The sequence below is a fragment of the Helicoverpa zea genome, chromosome 9 (assembly GCF_022581195.2).
Source record: "Helicoverpa zea isolate HzStark_Cry1AcR chromosome 9, ilHelZeax1.1, whole genome shotgun sequence".
Taxonomy (NCBI): Eukaryota; Metazoa; Arthropoda; class Insecta; order Lepidoptera; family Noctuidae; genus Helicoverpa; species Helicoverpa zea.
The window spans coordinates 1,694,647-1,716,671 of NC_061460.1; the positions used below are offsets into that span (position 1 = coordinate 1,694,647).

The 22,025-nt window shown below is 35.1% G+C and overlaps 1 protein-coding gene across 1 annotated transcript in view; it reads left to right on the forward strand.

Moving 5' to 3' along the window:
- The first annotated feature begins 3,999 nt into the window (after positions 1–3,999).
- The window catches only part of LOC124633014 (monocarboxylate transporter 14-like), a 40,426-nt gene continuing 22,400 nt past the window's right edge, over positions 4,000–22,025 (forward strand). Inside the window, exons 1-2 of the mRNA XM_047168096.1 lie at positions 4,000–4,433; positions 19,840–19,878. The gene's annotated coding sequence lies outside the window, so the exon portion shown is untranslated. The remainder of the gene's footprint in view (positions 4,434–19,839; positions 19,879–22,025) is intronic.

The following is a 22,025-nucleotide window of genomic DNA, read 5'->3' on the forward strand; positions in this document are numbered from 1 at the left end:
GAAAAGGGACTTTTTGAGAACAAAAAGGCAGCCAAATACTTTGCTCTTGAACTTGTTTTAACCAGACAAAATAAACATCGTAATGTGGTAACAAATAAAACTTAAAGGGTAGTATTTAAACGCAAATCAAAAAATATCCTTTTTCTATGCAATAAGATTCCGAATTTCCATCAAAATTACTGATTGCACAGCAAAATATTCAACTCAAAATATTACTAAACACACTACAATTTATTTTCGCAGCGTACAGCGATTTTTCCTAAAGCAAAAGCTTTTTCATCAATGCACAGCTAACAATCTTAATGCACATTATACATGTTAACTCTTTTTCTTTTAAATATAGCTTCTATTTTTATATTATTTACAGCAGTTTTTCTGAATAAAACAGCATTTTATTGGTCACACTCATCTTATTATTTATTAATTCCCACATAATGATATCAGCAAAAAAATATAAAATTAAATACAAAATTGTAATTTATTGAATTATTAAAGCCAGTGATTTATTTATTTTTTTTGCCCAATAGGCACATTTTTAGCTTCTACAGATGGCGCCACGTACTTGAGTCGGATCGCAAGTCCGATGATATGCTTGCACATATAGTTCTTAAAAAAAATGGGGCAGGTGCATTTTCAGTCATTGTCAGTACTTCCTTTTGGCATACATTTCATATAAGTAGCCATTAAAAGGCAGAACTATCATATTTCAGAATGTTTATAGTCAGAATCATCTTTTGGCATAGTTTTGGAATTTTCATTTTCCTGTAAGAAGCATGCAAACAAGCCTGAAGCATGCAAGCAGGCATGCAGCATGCAAGCAGGCATGCAGCATGTAAGCAGGCATGCAACATGGAAGTAAGCATGCAACATGCAGCAAGCATGGCTTCTGGCACGGCTCCGGCGCTTCGTGGTTCCGGCGGTCCCATGCGAGCTTATCGTCGCAGATGGTTTTCACGCTCACCACCGCAGCTTCGGCTTGCTGGCCGGCAGGGCCGGCCAGCCTCAGCCGCGTCGGCGAGCGTTAAAACTACCTGCACCTCAGCTCGCAGGCCGCCTCGCCCCTCCACGCCTACGCGGTTTTGAATTGCACTCTAGGGGTAGGGCAAACAAGACTACGTGGAGTCGGTTTTGCAGCGATTCGTTTTCGTTACTAGCTTCAATTTTTAAAACAACGTTTTTTTTTAATTGAAGGTTATAATTGGCAATTTGCTAAATAAATTGAATCTAAATAAAATTCTACCATCTTCATAGTACGCTGAATGAGATTTCAGTTAATTTGTTCTGCTTTTAGAAATAATGCAATGTGACAGGGTTTTTTTGTTATAATAATCATTAAATTTGCCGAGCATGGCTTATTGAAAATTAAGACAAATATGATGAACAGGTTTTGTTGTACTTACTGGTTAATATGCTACTGGGATAGTTATTTTGCTATGAAATATGGAAAATTTGCTGTGCAGTCAGTATTTAATGCTTGTATGTAGTATTTTTGTACAAGAATAAATTTAACTGTATTGCATTATAAGGAAAAAAGTAATGTCATATTGATGTATAATTTCGAATTATCTGCAGTTTGAGTTTTGTTAAACATTTAGTTTATTTGTAGTGAAGTAAGTTATTTGATGTAAAAAAGAATATAAATGATGAGTATTTATTGATAGGCGATTATTTATTTGATATGCAATTTATAATATCCCAAACTTAAACTGCAGTCTTTCGTTATCTTTATAATATGCATTTATAAAAAAGAAATTAAAGTTAATCTCGTTATCTTTCGAAAAACCTCCATGACATGGTACAGGAGTCAAATAATCCGATGAATTGTTTTTGAAAACATCGTCGTCATCACCCTATTCACTAACCATACGTAAGACATAGGGGTCCTCTCAAGGGCCCTAGGAACTGAAAAAAACTAGCGCCGTGGTATGAATTCGAAGTTTAAGAACCGTTTTGAGAAAATATTTCAGTGATAGATACTTAGCCACTAGCCACATTTATCGAGGAAAGCTGATGTAGGCTTCTTTTTATCTGGGTCTGCGGAGTAGCTCCATGGGAGCTTGGCGCAATCAAGGAAGAAGATTAGACGCAACTTGCTTTTAGTAGATTAGCATTAACGTCCTACGGCTGAGAAAAAGACGATAAAACCACATTTTTTGAGCTGAGATTTTATGGAGAAGCAGTACGTGAGTGACATTCAAACCATTCCGCTGATTACAATCATGGAAAATTCCGTTCCAAGAATGACTCCTCAGCGAATTCTTCAACCTAAACAAAACATATCCAAAAATTTCATTTCGAAACACGAGTTACACTAAATAAAGTCGACGTCAAAGAGTTCGGGCCAGAGTCATGTTACAAACTTTTCGTAGAAGTAACACAGTTTGAATAACAATACATACTTAATCAGAACCGTAATAGATGGTGAAATTGACAAATAACTTGGTACTTCTGATTCTTAGAATATATCGTCAGTATTAGTGGGGTTATAGTTCGGCCATTCAGAGAATGCGTTCCTGACACGTCGCGATTGAACTGACGACGTAACTTTGCAATGGCGTTGCAGTTACGATAAAAATATTTTTGCTGGTTGTTTACCGTTTTAACAATTGAGGAGCATTAAAACAACATTATTATATCAATAATCAATGAATGTTATTACGTCGTCAGTTCAATCGCGACGTGTCAGGAACGCATTCTCTGAATGGCCGAACAGTTAATCAGATTAGGGCTTTTAAACTACTTACTGCTTTCATTGAATGGATGAGTGAGACTCTTGCTTTCATTATTATCGGATTTTATTTATATGACTTATTCTCACATGGGTCACCAGGCTTGTAATTTCAAGAGCTACATTGCTCCCATTTAAATTACCTGCACCTAGTAATCTTTGCTGCAACTGCAATCTGTAAGTAAGAAGAATTGTGGGGCTGCAAAAGTCATGAACAGCCCTTATGACCAGGAAGCGAGACTTGACAAGACGGCGAAGGTTTTGGAAATTTCTTCTAAGAATCAAAACCTGGTAAACGAACTCAAAAGTAGACAATACCGGTAGTTTAATTAAAACGTGCCGTTCATGCATTTAGCTTTATCTACAAGTGCGTTTGTAGGTAAATACTGAATAGAGAGGCATTATCATGAAATTGTTTAATTGGCACACAACGATAATTGACTTGACAGTGCAAATAAGAATGAACGTGACCCCCGGTAGAATATCGTAATAAATAAATACATTTTTATATGTATTGCATGATATATGATTGATAACGTGTTTTTAATTGTAATTGCCTAATGTTAACAGGTTATTTCATGATTGTCATTTAAGCGCCATGTGATAAACACTATTTTGTTTTAAGCCGTTGCCTATTCTCCAAACATAGCAAAGATGATATAATGTTTCTTATTAGTGTGCTGGTTTTTAGTTAAAAAGTTTGTCCATTTTGCAAGACTCTTAAATAAAACGTTATAGAAGGGCGAAGATGCGGTCTGCTAAGGGCTGTTAAAGTTGGGGACTCTAATGTAACCGTTACGAGTCCTAGGTTAGAACTTCATCATAACAAGAATTGATCAAAGTAAAGTGTTCCTTGTTTCTGTAGGTAAATGATTTGGGAATAAATATACTTCAGTACCTATTATTGAAATTAATTTATTTCACACTCATTGGTACCTGTGTGTAAATACGGAAGGTATCACCGTAGGTACAGCAGGTGATATTATGTTAATTATTTGTATGCGTTTTTCCGTAAGATGAGCTCTGTTAATGAATAACACAGTTGCAGTTAATGAACCAATTATCTTGATGTTCTCTGTCAAACAAATTAGTTTTTATTGTGTTCTTCGTAGTTACGCTTGTGTACCTATAACAGCTCAGTAATCTGTTATTTTTTATATTATTTTTGTATTGCCCAAAGTAAATAAAAAGACTTCATAATCTGAAAATCAGATTAAAACCTACATAACGTAACCTTGGCGATCAGACAATGACTCCGCCCGTCACATTGAAGTTTTGAAAGAAAAAAACTCTATTTGCATACGTACAAACAAAAAAATATTATGTAAAATTCCACTGTTATCTATCTGGATGTTAAAGTTAAATAAGCATTTATCTGTTGCTGTGTAAACAGTATAATTAACGTGAATGATAGCACTCTAAGTGGAAACGCCGAAGTGTGAGGGCGTTTTTTGAGTGCGGATTTTCAAAAAAGGTTTTTTTTTTTGGAAAGCGATTTTGTATTTGTGTTTTAAAAATGCGGTGTTGTGGCTAGAGGCGCGGCTGCCCGCGTCTCGCCTCGAGCGGCGACCTAAACTAACTGTCCAGATGTGTTTTGCCTGCCAAGCCGGCCGCACGTGCTTGCCTTATTTACAAAAATATTGAGTGAATTTTTCGCATTGTGAACAGCTGATTGTGTGTGCTCTGTGTTACAAAGCATAACGTGGTAAGTACAGTTATTTTATAACTTATTATTAGTGTATTAGGTGCTAAATTGCATATTTCATTTATGTTTTTGAACGCACTTGCGTCATGGAATTCATGAATGAACGTCCGATGTGCGTTTGTACATTTTAGCATAATTCGAACGTTTGAGGGTTTATTTCATGCAGTTTACTCTGATATTATTGTCGGATTGTGTTAAAAAGCTACCGTTTGTGTTGCTCGTTATCTCCTTATCGCTATATTGTGTTTTGCACTTACTTTCCTGAGGCGTTTGAACTTATTGGTGAGGTCAACGGCCGCGGTAAAGTAAAAATATAAGTCAATGAGTCAGGGCCTCGGTAATCTGTAATTTGAACGTCTCACTGACCGGAATACAGTTATGTAAACAATATAGGAGTTAGGTGACCTTCGCGGTGCTTTATGACAGTTTGTTTCACAATTTAAAGCAAAACCTGACATTAACTGTATCTAATTGTACATCTTAATTAAAACCAATTACTTGATAAGGTTAATTGCCTCCATTATCGTAGTATTTACACAAAGCAATGACATGCAAACATACGAGACGACGATTAACAAAAAACCCGTAATATCCCGCCTATCTTGTTCTGAAAGCAGCTCTTAATATAGCTCTTGACAGTTTTCAAGGAATCCTAATCCTAACTAATATTATAAATGAGAAAGTAACTCTGTCTGTCTGTCTTTCTGTCTGTCTGTCTGTCTGTCTGTCTGTCTGTCTTTTCTTCACGCCTAAACTACTGAATCGATTTGTGTGAAATTTGGTACAGATATAGTTTGAAACTTGAGAAAGGACATAGGATAGTTTTTATTACAAAAAAATATAAAAATAAAATTTATTCCGGACATATAGCGCCACCTATTGGTCAAACCAAAAATCTACCGGGAGTTACTATTCCACGCGAAAGAAGTCGCGGGCAAAAGCTAGTCAGTCATAAAGTGACTATATGTGACTCATAAAATGTACATGAATCATGAAATATTCCGTATCTGAAATCAATTAGGTACCTACGTTCTCTCTCATGAAACATGTATGGAAACATTTTCGGAAAACTGTGATCTGAGGAGCAAGTTTTACGTAAAAAAAAAACAATTTGAAGAACATGCCTCGTTCTTAAAATTAAAATTCAGCATTTTATATAAGTTTTTGTAAATAAATATTAGGTATTCATTGAACTTATTTAAACCTACTTTTAATGATATAATTTCCTATGTGTAAGCGAATTCCTTTTGTATTAGTAATTTTATGACGATGGTCGGCATAGTTGGCACAGTGGTTAAAAAGATTGACTACTGAATGCGTGTAGCGGCTTCGAATCGAATAAGAGACACAAATATTTTCATGACTAATAAATGATGATTTATTGGTTATTTATGGCTTTCTCATCATAATTATGCGTGTTTTGATGCAGGCTCGTTTTTATATTTTCGTAGAAAAAAAAAATTATAGCTAAATTGAAGTGATAAAAATATTGTCGTAACTCTTTGCTTTTTTAAGTTTTTACAAATATTTTTTTTTTATACACAAATTCACAATTATATTGAAACCAGATGCTTCCTGTGGGATAAGGATTGAGTAAATAAACGCTTTGTTAGTGTGGATTATCCAAGCAATAGAAACTTGACTGAAACCTGTTGACCTATGTATTAAAATAGCTATAAGGAAAAGAACAACGACCTTGCTCAATCCCAGTACTGGTAGGTACCTAGGTATTTACATATCAGGCACTTTTGCCAGTAAGTACCTACCTATAAAATATTTTCAATAACAGTTCATTCATGTATAAAAACCTTCATGGTAGGTTTTATAATTTTCTCCTAACTCAATAGGTTACACAGGTACAACTAAATGAATTCCTTTGTTTTTAACTTTGTAGGTAAAGCGAGAACAATTTGCAATTAATGCAGAGACATCAGAATTCATCAAAGTATTTATTATAATTAAATTATAATAATAATTAAAGAAGATTACCAATACATTTTCTTTTACGTACTTTGCTCGGAAAAGTTATATGCCTTGCCGAAGTTCTGTCCAATTTCTTCATAATGCCTGCAACACACTTTGATCAGTCAGGGAATTTTAGAAATGGCTTTTTTCTTTTACCTTCGGAAGGAGTCGTGTAAAGTTCTGGTATTGAAGATAAATATAATGTTATAAATCTCTAAGTCAAAATTGACCTAGACGATCCCGTCAACGGCCTAGCCTTGACCAAGTAGGTTGGGGTCAACCTCAATACTAACTGGATAAAAATAGAACGATTCTTTATGCCTTCCCTAGATTTTTGTCACTGGAGTAAATTGAAACTGTGGTTTGTTAGTACCTATTCTTTTAATTTTTCACTATTCCGGTTTACTTAAGTGTCTTTTCGATTTTTTTTTTCTGAAGAACGAATTCCTCTTGGTATCCTTATTATGTAGTTATCATTTCCTTCCTATGTTCAAAGTTGCTGAAACGTATCTTTCAATTCTAAAAGTAATTTTGCAGAGTTTTTCACTTTGAATTAATTAAATATGCGCTTAAATGTGTATGTTACCTCAATACGTAGTTACTGAAAATCAGTGTTTAGCACAGAATTTAGTTACTGATATGGACCCCGTGTCATGCTTCTTATTAAGTTGTGTTCAATGAAAGGTTCCAGTTAAATTGTGTTCATTCAGATACTCACAATTCATCCAATTACGTCAGTTGTGCCCATAAAACCCAGTAAAGATGCACACAGATAAAACAGACGAGCCGTATAAATTCATAAAACGCTATCGGAAAAACAATACTTGATAAGATAGTGTTATCAATGATTGTGTGAAATCCAGAGTTAGGTGCGCGTGTGCACCTATCATTCTTTCCTAGATAAAACATGAACTTGCAGCTGGTTGTTCAAGAACAGGGCATTTTATGGTGGATTTCAATAACCCATCTATAGATGGCTATGTTGATTTGGAAGAAGGATAGGCAGATATGTTGATTTGCTTACTAGAGAGACGAATTTGAAATTGCACCTGTGGCGCTCAAGCCAAAATTCTATCTCAAGTACCTAAGTAAATCTAGAGATTGATACATTACTGAAATCACTAGATTCTTAGTTATACACAAAGCTAATGCGTTTGTATGTAGACTATTGAATGATTGGTATACATACAGATTGGAGACTTCAAATTATTTATTACGGGAAAGTTTTGTTTTATTAGGGCATCTAAAATATTGTATTCTACTTTCTTTGTTTTATTTCATAACTGTCAAAAAGGCGATAGACGATAGCCTACATATCACAGTTGCAAAACTAGAATAAAATTATCGAAGATGAAAGCCCAAAGACAAAGAAACCCGGTTATATTCTTGTCATTGTTTCTCTAGACACCGTCGTCAAACCTTACGGTACTAACCAGTCGACCGAAGGTTCCTTACGAACCAACAATCCCTTTGTTCCTTCGAACGTTTCATACAATGTTCTGGAAGTTTCCATAGCTACCTGCAAGCGAGTTTATTCACCGGCCGTTCGCGACCCGGCTCTGCTTTCAAACACGTTATAGATTTACGACATGGTTCATTCGATCTGTAGAATATTGACTGTAGTGATTCGGTCTTGTAGATCGATAAATCACGAGTTGGGGATTAGGTTTTGATGTAGGATAATCGATTGAATATTGTTGGGCAGATCTTATAGGGATGAGAAGTAGGTGGTTGATGAACACTAGAACTTAAAACAATAAGTCACCTTATGGTTAACTGTACAAACTTAAATAAATACATAAGGAATATTGCTGAATAGGAAAATGAAGTTGATATAGGTAAATAAGCAGTAATGAAGCCGTAATAAGGCTCATAAAAGACGTGCAACGGTGCAGTAGGTGTCAATGATGTTCCAAAACTGTGACGATAATAAGGAATGCGTTGAAAATGGAAACGTTGATGTGGGAATAGCGCCAAGAGTTGAGCAGACGAGTCTAGCCAAAACAAACTGTATCCATTAATCTAGACAAAAAAGTGTTTACAAACTTTTTATAAGGTTTTCGTAGGATACAAGTTTGCGTGACAACAGACAATGAAATTAAAGAACATCTTGAGTTTTATTCTATTGGCTTATTAAGAAGGATTTCGGGATTTTTCTAGAAGGTCTTGTGGTCTATTGTTCCAGGATAATCCAACACTATTCTATTATACTTACTTCTCGTTCGTTTCTGGCAAAAAAATCATGTTTACAAAGTAATTTCCTTTCGATCTCTTATCAATTTTTAGAGGTCATTGAGAATTGTTTTTGCAATGTTTTTAATGTGAAACAGGTATAGGTACTCCAACCAGTTTTGTGGGTTTAGCTTGAAATAAGACAAATGTGACTTTTTTGTATGTTTTTCGTTTTAAACGTCGTAAGATGTTACCAAGTTTTATTATTACTCGTGTTTTCGCAAGCAAAGGGTATTTCTGCCTGTCTAGTCGTTGTCTCAGCTAAAAGAAGTCCATTACTGGACAAAGGCTTCCCCCAAGGATCGCCACATTTATTTAGTGCTAAAGATCTAAAAGTAGAATTGTTCAAATCTCTGAAACTCTATATAGGTACTCTTCCTGAATTTTTCAATACCTGCAAAAGGGGTTCTATTGGCTCACCCTTGCAAACTAATGAAAGGATAATAGAATAGGATTCTAAATGAATGAGGTTCTTTAGATTGAATATGGTCTAAGTAACTACGGCCGAGATAAAAACTATCATTATGTATTTCCATACAGGCTCTTGTTATTGAAGTCTTTTCAAACACTTGTGTAGCATCAAGGTCAACCGTGTCCTTTCATTCATGTTTTATTTAATATCATCTCATAGAATTGTATAATATTATTAATGTTAGGGCAACTGCCTGATATATCTACTTATTTTTTTTTAAAGTACCTAGACTCTGTTGAATAAATAATATTTGCAAATTCTCTTATATTGCTGCCAGGGGTAGAATGGTTCAATGGACGATAGGTAGGGCCAGTTCTATCCCATAGTATTGAAAGTATCCACATCTGACTCAAACAACTCTTGGCACAAAATTTTAACCAAAATCTGCTAAATATTGCAAGTAGCAATTGCGCAAGTATTTGGTTAATTTAATTATATTTATCGCTGTATATCTTGGCAAAGTACCAGGGCCTCATGAAGGCCTGTGATTTGATGTGTACTCCTTGTGCAGTAACGTAAATACCAGGCTGCCAGACGTGGTTAGGACGTTTGACGCTTTGCTCGAGAGTAAATAAATACCTCTTCATAATGAGTGCACTCCTAGTACTATTGTGCCTACACCTAGGCACTTATGGAGAAACTTTTTAGTTATAACTGGGTATTTAACAAGATACTTAACCTTTCGTCTACGTATTATAAAACTGCTGAATACATTCTAAGACGAATTTGTACAAACTAGTTGAATAACTCCGTTCCGTTTCTGAATCGCTATTTATCATTTCAAACCGGCCTCAAAACTTTTTATAAGTAAAGTGTGTTTGTATTTCATTGTCTCGTTAGTCAAAGGAGTTTCGTATATTCTAAGTTTATTTTTAAATCTTTCTGACGTCAGCGTAGACGTGGTCGGGGCGCTTAGCTAGTATATTTAGATATTGCAGGAGGTAAGTAGTGTTGTACGATTGTAAAAGAACGTGATAAATGAATTCGACTGAATTTCTGACCGATAATATGAATGTACGTAATTGATTATACGATTAATTGATTGTAGGTAAGTTGTTATTGTTTTGTAATTTAATTTGTGATAAATGAATGCTGCTATTTTTATATTATCAAATAGGTCAAAACAGGTAAATGAAAAAAATCTCAAAATCGTTTATTCAAATTAGGCTGATAAATCAGCACTTTTCGAACTTCAAAAATAAAAAAAAGACAGCCTCAAAACGCCCGCCCTTCACCACTTCCTATGTGTTTTTGCTGGTAAGAAGAAGTGGTGGAACAAACTCCCTAGCAACACATCTATCAGGTTGGAAGAACCAGAATTTTGAATAATCTTTTTTCACTCGAATAATTCGAATAAACATTTTATTAAGCCCATCTCTAGTATGTAGCATATGTGATTTGTTCTGTATTTCTACGTCAGTTTACGGGAGACTGGTGTTTGCATGTGTGTGTAAAGTTCTCTGTGTATGTAGGCCAGGGATTTTGTCTGTAGTAAATCTATATTAGGCTTTATGTGTTGATGTATAAGTTTATAGTGCTAGAGTTGTTTATGGTGTGAAAAAAGAGATGCAGCTGACGGAATTCTGTATTGAAAATTCGGTTGTTATGCGAAAATATTCTTCTTTCGTTAAGATTTGAAGGGTCTTTATTGGCGAAATGTAACTCACCAGCAGTGTATGCAAGGTATCAGTTTGATATTTGCAAACTTTTTTGTGTCACAAGGCATAAAGTTACAAACAATCTTTACTCATATAACAGTCTTCGTGTCTTAGGACACAATACACACACCTGGTGTTGCTAGGGCTTATTCGAATTACCTAATACAATTTAAGTAACTATAAGAACACACGGAAGGTTTTAAGTATTGATATCGATGGATATAGAACAATTGAAGGATTGAGTGAGGACGATATGGCTGTAAGAAGTCTTAGATGTCTCAATTAGGAAACTTTGGAAGAAAAAGACATGCTGTGCTGAACCCATTTGATAATATAGGAAAAGGTCAAGCAAATGATGATGAGAAACATACGGGAGATAATGCAGGAACGTGTGTTAATGAAATGTGTTTTAAAGTTTCCCAGCCATAATTCTTTGCATATACCTAATATACGAGGATACAGATAAATATGGACTGTAATGTGTAAATATCCTGCGTGAGTCACAAATGCATGCTCTCCAGACCTGCAAACATGCATGTATGTATGTATTTAGTAACGTAATGACGTCATCTGCACTTACATGACTAGGTATGGCGCTGTGACCTATGTCATTGCTCTTTTAGACATTGTACTTCCATTATGTATTTAATACAAGTCTTCTGATGGGTTTCGATTGATTTTATTAGATTTTTAACTTCTTTGCTACTTAGAATTAGGTAACTCGTTCTTCTTATATTACTTTTCATAAATCAAATATACGAATCAACAATTCAATTACTCTTTACTAGTTAAAATTCAAAGTTTTATCATCGATTTTTATTTAAAAACACATTAAGTTTGTTTAGCCCGTTTCTTTGCACTCACTCTTCCACATAATGATTGACGACAGACTCTGTCCGTTTAGAACTTTCCAGAAGATCCATTAGGTCTCGTAGTGAGGTGGTATATACCAGTTCTATACAGTGCTACATCCCCGACCATGGCACGAGTCGGCTAATTCTTACCGGTAATATTGTAGTTACACTTGTGGTGCTTCGGTGTTTCAAGAACAATGTATCTACCTACATTTGTTAGGCCATTGTGTCAGATAGGGATTTTTGGAGTGGTTACAATGATCGTGTGCTTAGGCTTTAAATAAATTTCTGCTCTTAAAAAGATTTTCACATCAATCGGTCAACCTAATTCTTTTTGGATTTGAATGGCATACCATCAACTGTCTATTCTATTGTCTACTATTCTCCTGTCACTACTAGTATTTCCCTATCTAAATACACTATGGTGCTTACTGTATGATTTTGCGTGATTAGAATGACATTGCTCATGCCTTTAGCTGATTTACATCTCCTTACAGTTCCAGGATCACCACATTCTTTACACAACCAAAATTTTCCATCTGTTATTTAGTATTTAGCAGTGTCTGTGGTTTAATTACTTGCAAACGTAAATAATATATACCATACGGTGTTCAGAAGTGTGGTGAAATACGAACATCGCCAGAAACCCGCATCTGAAGCGATAAAAATAATTGGCTTCGTGTTTTGATAAACAAGCCTTGCTCAGTTGGATCCGAGACCTGATATCGTATTGGATGGTGACGTCAGCTAGTGGTGAAGGAAGTTCGTGAAGTTCAGCAGCAATTTACCAGATATAATACTAGATGTTTTTTGTTTTTTAGCAGTTGGAGAATTATTGAGACCTTTGAAAAACTTACTTATTAGATTACTTACTTCGTACCTAGTTAAACAAAAATATTTTACAGTAAGGTGCTAAATTATAAAATGTCTCCAAAACGGCTCTTCTAGTATTGTGAGGAAAGTATCTAGCAGCAGATAGAGCAGATATGTACAGACAGATATATATTAATTATAAATAGCAGAATATAAGACAAAAACAACTTACACCGTCTTACCAGAAAGACTTTTAAACGTCAGTTTATCACTTGTCTAAAAAATGACAAATTATGACGTTGAAATAAGGTCCATTTTGCAGCCACACTTTTTTTAGACAAGTGTTTGACACATGTTTAAGTTTTTGTAGTAAGACCAATGTCCAACAATATAAACTGCCCTTAATACACGTTCATGTGATAATGAAGATATTTGAATATCTTGTACTGATTTAGAAGAAAAAAATATGTTAAGCCAGTTGACGGATTACCTTTTGAAAGCGTCGTCACACGCATGTCAAGTAGCCCAAGTCTCGTAGGCAAAACATAAAATATAACATAAACTAATCAATGTTACTCACGTCTGTTGTAGAGGTAAATTAATATGCCACGCCAGTCATAAGAGTCGTGTCACAAGAAAATATGTCGGGCAATAAGTGCACGAAATGTTTGACTGAGGAATGCTGTGATTTTATACAATTATGTTCTAATTTTCTATGTTTTGGTTTCCTATTTGGGAAATTTAAAGTAACTGGTCAAGCAATTCGTTTTAAATACCTTTTACCTATAACAATGGGGATTCCCTTAATCCTCTGTTTCTCAGAAGCTTCCTATTTACATACTTACCTTTATCTATAACTCTTTTACCTGGTACTGAATAACTTAGTGTTTGAATAATAAGCTATTACCTATTAGTCTCATGATTTAATCCCTAAAAGACATACAAGTTTAAGTTTGCCTTGCATATCTCATCAAAAATGCGATTGAGTAAATATCGACTAGCACACCCAAACACGGAGGCTAACAAATATTCCTACCTATTCCTACAAACATGCTGTACCTATACTTTTAATCAAAGTGATCTTTAATGCCCGTGGCTTACGTTAAAAATGGTTTGCACATACCAAAAACAGATGCAGCGCATCATATCTTTGCAGTAGGTACGTGCATCGGTGGGAAGGACCTTTATGACCTAGCGACAGTCACAAGGACATAGACATAACATATCAATGTAATACTAATACGACAGACCATTGCGTGCGTATGCAGCGTATGCATTTGAGATTTTTGTCATTTGGAAGAGGGTTCAAGGCTTTAGTGGTTTGGTGAACCCTTTTAGCACAATAGTAATCATTTGAGAATTTGGTTGCCCTGTGCGAGAAATAATTTTATGTATTTTCATCAATGATAGGCAGAACATATTTTGTTTCAATATTTAATTGAAAATAGCCCATTTTGATGTTATTTATTTTTTGTGGCTATTCGAATAAAATGGTTATGCGATAATCGACACATTATTCGTTTATGTCTTGTCCTTCTGCTAAAAGTGGACACTTGTTCTAAATAATAAATATAAATAAATAAATAAATTGTTTATTACTTCACTTTGAACATAATTTTACAACATTTTGCTAATTCTAAAAAGTGCTGATGTATAATTTGCCCGAACTAGGTAAAAACCTGTGTCTCGGGCGTAAAAGTGCTTATTATAATATTTATAGCGAATTAACAATAAATTGCTATAGTAACTAAAAACTAGGTCAATGTGACAAATACAGTGTTACACATGTTTGTTATAATGCTTACATACTAATTAAAATATACATATTGAGTACCTACAATATTTGAGTGTGAATATGCGGGCCTAAAAATAATCAGTAATCCATTAACCCTAAGTAAAATATGAAATTATATAATGTGTAAAAATGATTATAGCTAAATATTATCTAGAGTTTGACGCTATCAGACGCCTTTATAGTCTACGGAGTTGATGTACCTATACTCAGCGGCTTTTCTAGCAGGGCATTCGGAATCTCCCGTCTTGTGATTGTGGGGTTTTTTATAGCGCTTACAGGTTGCACATTTTGGCGGTTCTTCCTTTGAAGAGCACTCTTGAGTCGCGTGTCCTTCTCCTCCACAGTGGCCACAAGTAGAGGTAGCAGATTTGCAAGTCTTGGATGCATGACCATACTGCTGACACTTGAAGCACCGAGTCACAAGGGTGAAATCATGTACCGGGCACGACGTCCAGTTTATGTAAAGTCTATTCTGAGTCACTAGTGCTTTCCGGACGCTGGCTGGTACTTCAACGATGTAGTTGCAGCTGTCAGCATCCCTTTTTCCTGACTTATGGCTTAATTTACATGAGGTCAAAAATGTATCCTTTGTCAATGTTGGAAGTTTGTCGACGATATTTTGTTCGTAAATACATCTAAATACTTCTTTCTCTGCCATATCAGTAGGTACCCCAATAATTATAATACGGGGCTTCCGCTTCTGAGGTTCACTCACAGTAAATGCAGACGTGGAGCGCTCGACAGTCTGCTTCAATTTTAGAATGTCATCCTTGGTCTCCGTGCTTATGATAACACCTCCATTTCTTATTTTCCGAAGTCCATGTACCTTCAATTTCATTTCCTCAGGGCATACAATTTTTTGGACAAAACTTTTGGTCTCTTCACTAGTCTTGGTATGGTCACTAGGATATATCGCAACTGAGCTAGTTGCTTGAGGCCGAATAAGGCTTTTTGTACCCTTTGCCATGTCTGCGAAGGAAGTTCTTTCCGATTTTGGTTTGATGAGAGTCTCTTGTAGTTTCTGCTTGATCTCAGTCAAACTAATGGCGAGGTCTTGATTTTCCTTAAACGTTTGCAGGGTGGTGTAGTTCTGTATGGCTTTATGTTTTAATGACTGATATTGCACAGCCATTTGAGAAACTCCGTGTCCCACTTTGCGACAAAGGCTAGTAACTCTTTGTTTTTGTTCGGAATTCATCTTGCCTTCCGAAACCGTTATCGATACCTCATTCAGGCACTGTTCAATGCTAGACATCCAGGATTGAATTTCAGGGGTAGAAAGAACTTCAACTGTTTCATCCTGTGCTCGACTATTGGATGATGCTACTGCTGGTGATGAAGAGTGATACGGCAGTCCGCCACGATGAGATGGGCTGCTATCCATAATTGTAGATAATCACTTTTTGACCATATTTGTAACAAAAACTGTATAATTTCACAACAAAAACGTTGTTTCTAGTACTAGGTCACAATAAAAAATTGTTAATTATGCTATTTTAAGTTGCTTTGTTGAGCCCGTCTGTATTTGTCGGATTACGAATGCAAACGTCACTCTCTACTTCTGCTTATAGTCAAATAGATAATAATCATAATGGGATATAAAAGGCTTCGTAGGTTCCTATCAAGCTTTTATCTATCCACAATAAATCTATGTGTCATGTTACCTATTTTATCTAAAAGTGTTCAGTGATCAGATTGATGGAAAACCCCCTATCTATCATTTCGATAAACGATTTGATGACAGCCAACCTGAAAACCTAATTCGAATTTTTAATGTCTTGCTACATAATGGCTAGGACATAACGGCATTAACAAAAAAATGAAAAATATTTTTTTTCTTACATCTACCAAGATTAAGAATAAAACCAGATGTGACACTGACCCTTCTTATCTACTTTCATATCAAGGTATATTCGCGCTGCATAGCAACAGATTAAATTCACTTCTGTAAGCAATTCCTTCTACAATAAAACCGTGAGATTGGCGTAATAATAAATTAGCCATTAACCACATCGATAAACTTGGCGCTAACTATACATAACCTAACATAATATGTAAATACTGTTTGTACGAACGTGATCTCGAAGACACACGTGCGGCCTTATCTAATAGCAATAATGCCTATTTTGCTCTTTGATCGTAACCAGAACAAGTTGTAAACAAACGATTATCGACCTTATTATACCATAGATAAAGCTCCAAGTTCAATAGCAGGGACAAGCGCATTTTTTTTCGACGATGTCCGTATTTTAAGTGCTATGCGAGTTTGGACCTATTTTTGTAGCTGATAAAGTTGAATTTTGTACCGCAAAAAACGTAGACGTTTACCTAGATGTGAATGGTTTGCAATTCATCAATCTGGTAATTGATCTATTAAAGCGAAGTAGCAACTAGTTTGTCTATTAGTAATTTATAAAAATAGAAATAAAAAAACCGTTTAAAAATATCGTCAATGAGCAAGTTTTTTGTCTTATTTTTTGTGTTGACCGTCATTGATGCATTTACTGGCTTTATCTCATTGACTTTAGTGATTGATGAAGATTCCTTAGGGGTTCTTCATAAAATTTAAGGAAGGGTATAACATACATATTTACTCATAGTCATACAGTTCGGTAAGAGCCTGAAAAATTAAATCGGCTACCTTTTATGCTCGGTTGTGGGAAGTGGTTCTGCAGGCATAGTTAGTGCTTCTCTAATTCCAATTAATTATGGCGTCAATTATATTCATATTCATAAAGTTCAGTTCAACCCTGAGGAAGGACTTTCTAGTTTTTACCCTGTTGCGGGAAGTGGGTAAAACTACGGGGCACAGCTAGCAGATACATATCTTGATTATTATACTAGTAGGTCAGCAAACAATACTGGTTTAATAATTATGTATTCGACAAAGGCGCATCGGAAAGTGAAAGCCTAAAGCTTTTACTGTTATGTTCTCGAAGGTTCTGTATGTCTTCATTTTCTATGGTAGGTAACTGTACATCTGTCTAGGTAGACGAGGTTATTTGTTAATGAATGGAAGAAATCTCCAATTGGAATTCGACATATTATTATTTATGTTGTTGTTATTTATACAAATTTTTGTGCTGTGCTGAAATAAAATTTCGATAAATAAGGGAAGGAGGATGAGCTCGAGTTATTTTACTATATCGATATGTTGACGATTATTTATGAAGAGCAACTTAAGTGGCTTAGCACCCTTATACGAATGCTCTATCTATTTATTCCCGTCATTCTGGCACGCTTTTCTGATGGGTAAATTCTTGACTTACCTTTTCATATCTTTTCATATCATTCTGCTTAGGGAATTCAGAATACCTACTACTGGTAAGTAGTAGGTATTCTGAAAATTCCACACTCACATCCAAATACTCGCTCAACTTTTTACCGTTCGACCATTGCAGAATTTGATCATGTTCACAAAGATATCAGATTTAAATCTAGATTCGTCAGAATAGTCTAGAATGCGTGCATAAAATTGCACTACGTAGGTATTGCATAGTAGGTAAAACCGGTCCTCATTCCAAACAAATGATATGTCATTAGGCAACTGCACCTTCTAATCATCTCGTGCTCTATGGCTTCCTTGTAAGTTTGTGATTTATTTCTTTGGTATTGCGCAAAAATACTGTTCTTGGAAGGTTTTTTACCCTGTCCTTACTAATTAATTATTATGAATGAGAAAGTAACTCTGCCTGTCCTTCTATCGTTCTTTCACGTTAAATCAACACATTGTTATGAGTGAGATTCAGAACTTACACGAGTAAATTAGAGCTTGAGAAAGGATATAGGCGACTTTTTATCCGATCGTGGAAATAAGCTTATTTCCCTCGGGAGTAAGAGTTGCTACCAACCAGTCCTTTAAGAAATCAATAGGGCCTTCATCGTTCAGCAGAGGACGTTCTGTGCCTTAAGGTTTATCTTTGCAAACCTGCCTTTAGTTTTGTTTCTCAGTGCAATCAAAACCCGGAAAGAATATTCACCACTGATAAATTCATAAGAGTTATTGCAATTCAGTTCCGTGCGGAAATCGATAAACTGCGATACTTAAACCAGAAGGCAATCTTCTCTGACCTTTGCAAGGAGGTTTTATTTAATTAAACCTTAAGTATTATTTTTATTGTTTTAGAAATCAAAACTACGGGAAAACGTTTCTTATGTACTACGATTCTATTTTTTTACCGACTTCCCTAGAAGAGAAGGTTTCTTTCTTATTTTATTGTGATGTTTCTATGCATATATTATTGCAAAATAATAGTTGACAAGCAAGTTCATGAGTTATAAAAACTCATAACAAAGGATCAAATAAATAGACGTTCAAAGTTTTAAAGATGTTCTATGTACTTACTTCATGTTTTTTCCTCCATTCATTCAATACGGGATTTCCAATACAAAAACCGAATCAAATCACTTTCTTCTGACCTCGAGCAAATTATATTATATGCACACCATGCTTACAAGCGGTCCAACAGGCTCAGGTCATTGAACCTAGCTTCTGTGATGTAATGCAACAGAGTGGAAAAGTACTGACACGAGTCCTTGGCAAACTGGTATTCTGCACACGTATTTGTACGGTACAGGTTTTAGCTGTGGCGGTGTTTTTGAATTTCGAAGATCGCATCGCGAATTCGTATTCGTGACCCGCGTAACCCGTACCATTTAAAAAATATCGATAACCTTTTTTGTGTTTTGAGAAATGTTTTTTAATTATTTTTTGGAATTTTTAAAGTTTACATGCTTCCGAAAAACTGTAGAATGAAATTCGATGTGTTAGTTAGACCGAAGATAGGCTGATTTTAGCTTATAAGGGCGACTAACAATGTCCTATAAAGCGCTAATAGTATTCAATTAAGTGAGTGATAATTTTAAGATGACTTACTCATCATAGATCTTTTTGGTAGAGTAACCATAACAAGAAAGCAGGATGTGACATGGGAACAGATCGAAAAACTTTAGGTAGTAGGACAATTATATAATCAAAGAAAAAATGTATGTTTAATTGCATTGAATGAATATCCAGGTTCCTAAGTTATTACAATTATATTAAGATATATTTTTGCACAAACATGACACATCAATATGTTTTAGTGTTCATCGTGAGTGCACATAAAGCATAATGATAAGAGAACAATTAGTTATTGTCGTTGTTCGCGATATGTACGACTTTTTACCTCATTATTTATATACGATAAAAGACGTATGTACTATTGTTATGTATTAATAATTTATTTTATGTGTGAAGTGCTAATACGTATTTGGAATCCTTTTTTTAATTTGTTACGTTGACGCGACGGTAAGAGATTGGAACTGGAGATCTCTTGCGTAGAAGTAACCTATTCATCAATTATTCATCAAATTAATATTCCCAGGTTATTTAGGTATTAGAAAACACCAATTTTATGTGGGATATCAACAGATGACCCCTCCCGCTTTGGGTGTGCAGCGTGAGGGAGTGTCAGATTTACTGCCTAAATTCCACCATGTTTCTTCTGGAGCCCATTATAACAGGGCCCCGGAACGCTATCGGACCTTCCCTCGGCCCTGTATCAGGAAATGCCTAAAAACCACAACAAACAATTCCTAGAAAAGGTTTACTTATTGTTATTTTTTTTATTTGCAGGTTCAATCCCGTGCTGTTCCTGAATACTGGGACATCTAGGTCAGTTAACCTACCATTTTAGTAGAATTTCATTACTTGGCAATACTCAATTGGCTTAACCTATATAATGATGTGATTGGTTACTGTTGTAAATAGTCTGACTATGTACTTAGTTTGTAAGTAAAATAATATTCATATGAGGAAAACCTATAAATATAAATGAGTAAAGTACTTAGGCATTGAATGAAACCTAGTTTCTAGGTACTTCTATTGTTGGAGACAAATTGTAATTTCATTAAAAACGCCGAGTTACGACATTTTACCATTAAACGAAAACTATTGAAGGAGCTATTTATACGTCATTTTGTACAGAAAATATAAAAAAATAAACCTTAAAATTATGTCTAGCGAACGTACTTAATGCGTAAAACAAACTAATAATATGGGACTAAAGTAACGTATCTGCAAAATCTTTTCTTTTATTTTTTTCAAAGTTGCCAGCACAAATAAAAATAAATTCTACTGGATTGGAATATAGCTCCAATGAAGCCGCTCCTTCAATCGCCGATTATACGATGATGGATGAGAACTTTATGGGCCATAATCTATGGCCATATGACCATGAAATGAACGCTTTTATTTGCCAATAGCATTCATTGCTTTATTATTTTTCTTTTATCTATAGTAATATAATAAAGAGCCAACATTTTTTTGTTTGTTTTTATCCCAAAGGCCCAGATACTACTGAACCAATTTAAAAAAGTCTTCCACTGTTGGAAATCTACATTCTTTCTGACTGTTACTGTTGCAGCCTTTTTATCGTTCCACTGCTGGGCACAGGCCTCCTCTCACACGGATAAGGATTGAGCATTAATCACCACGCTTCTTCTTCTTCATCTTCTTTCTGACTAACTTTCTGGCTATATTTTATTCCGGCACGGGCAGTAGTTCCCACGGGACGTGGGTGAAACCGCGGGAATCGAACGTGTTCTTCAATACTAGTATTCGTTGCCTAACTCCAAAAAGTACGTCAATAAATGGCCAATTGACCAGCTTTTTCAATCATCTACCTACTTGTCGGTTCGTAATTAAAATCACAGAATCAAAACACGAAGTAGAATTAGTTACAGACGTATACTGATATAAGTAAGACAAGCGTTTAGAAACCAATTCTACGCATTCAATTCAAATTGAAACGATTTGCCGCAGTCTTTCATAATTCCTCATGCTTTGTGACACTAATTCGAAGTTAGACAATGTTATTGTTAGATTCAATCTTAGGCTGTCAACGGAAGATATGAATGGCCTTTATTTAATTATCTGTTTCTATGTTTTGTGAGGATTTGACGAATATAGTTGGTAACTGTTTGGTTTCGGATGGACGGCCTGTGGTTAGTTACGTTTATAAGATAACTTGCAATCACACTCAGCTTTGCTATTGTGAATCTCCACCTTTCCTTTCTGCTTTCTTCTCCTCCTTTCTGATATTCAAATCGGATTATAAGAAACTTTTGTTTCAACTAAAAATTTGCCCTTATTGTCGTAGTGTTTTAGGTCGCTATTTATTCATGTCTTCATTTTTAACATTAACTACAGTTTATTCCGCTGTATTCGTTTCTAAAACAGATGTTTCTACTTACATAACAGCTTTTAACGACAAGACAATTTGACATAAACACACTTAGCAACGTACATCTACAAGTGATGTATTCAGAAAGTTCTGGAAAGTAACTGTACCCGTTAATTGAATGGAGTTGGATCAATTCCGTCTGGATCACTTTGCGCGCTAACAAACGTTTATTGTTACCATTACAATTCAGGGATGGCGCTACTGTCGATGGCTTTTAACTAGAATTGCTTTAGCTTAAGATAGTGAATCTTAATAGAATAGCGTGTATTTTTGTAACTAAGTATGTAACTTTGTGGTCAAAATTATGAATCTTGGTTAATTATATCACATTTAACCTTTTGATTTTATGTGCTAAATACCTATTTCTTGAAAAGATAGGTAATCCTATAGGTAAGCTTATTTTCCACTACTCGAGGTAAATAGAATAGAGTAAGATAATAATTACGTTAAGCGTTGGTAAAGCATTTTTTGCGCAGGTCTATTGAACTGAATATTGAAAGATTCCTTAGGTTGGTAAGTATTAATAAATGAAGGATATAAGGAGCTTAAGGCATAGATACTATAATGTGAATTTGAG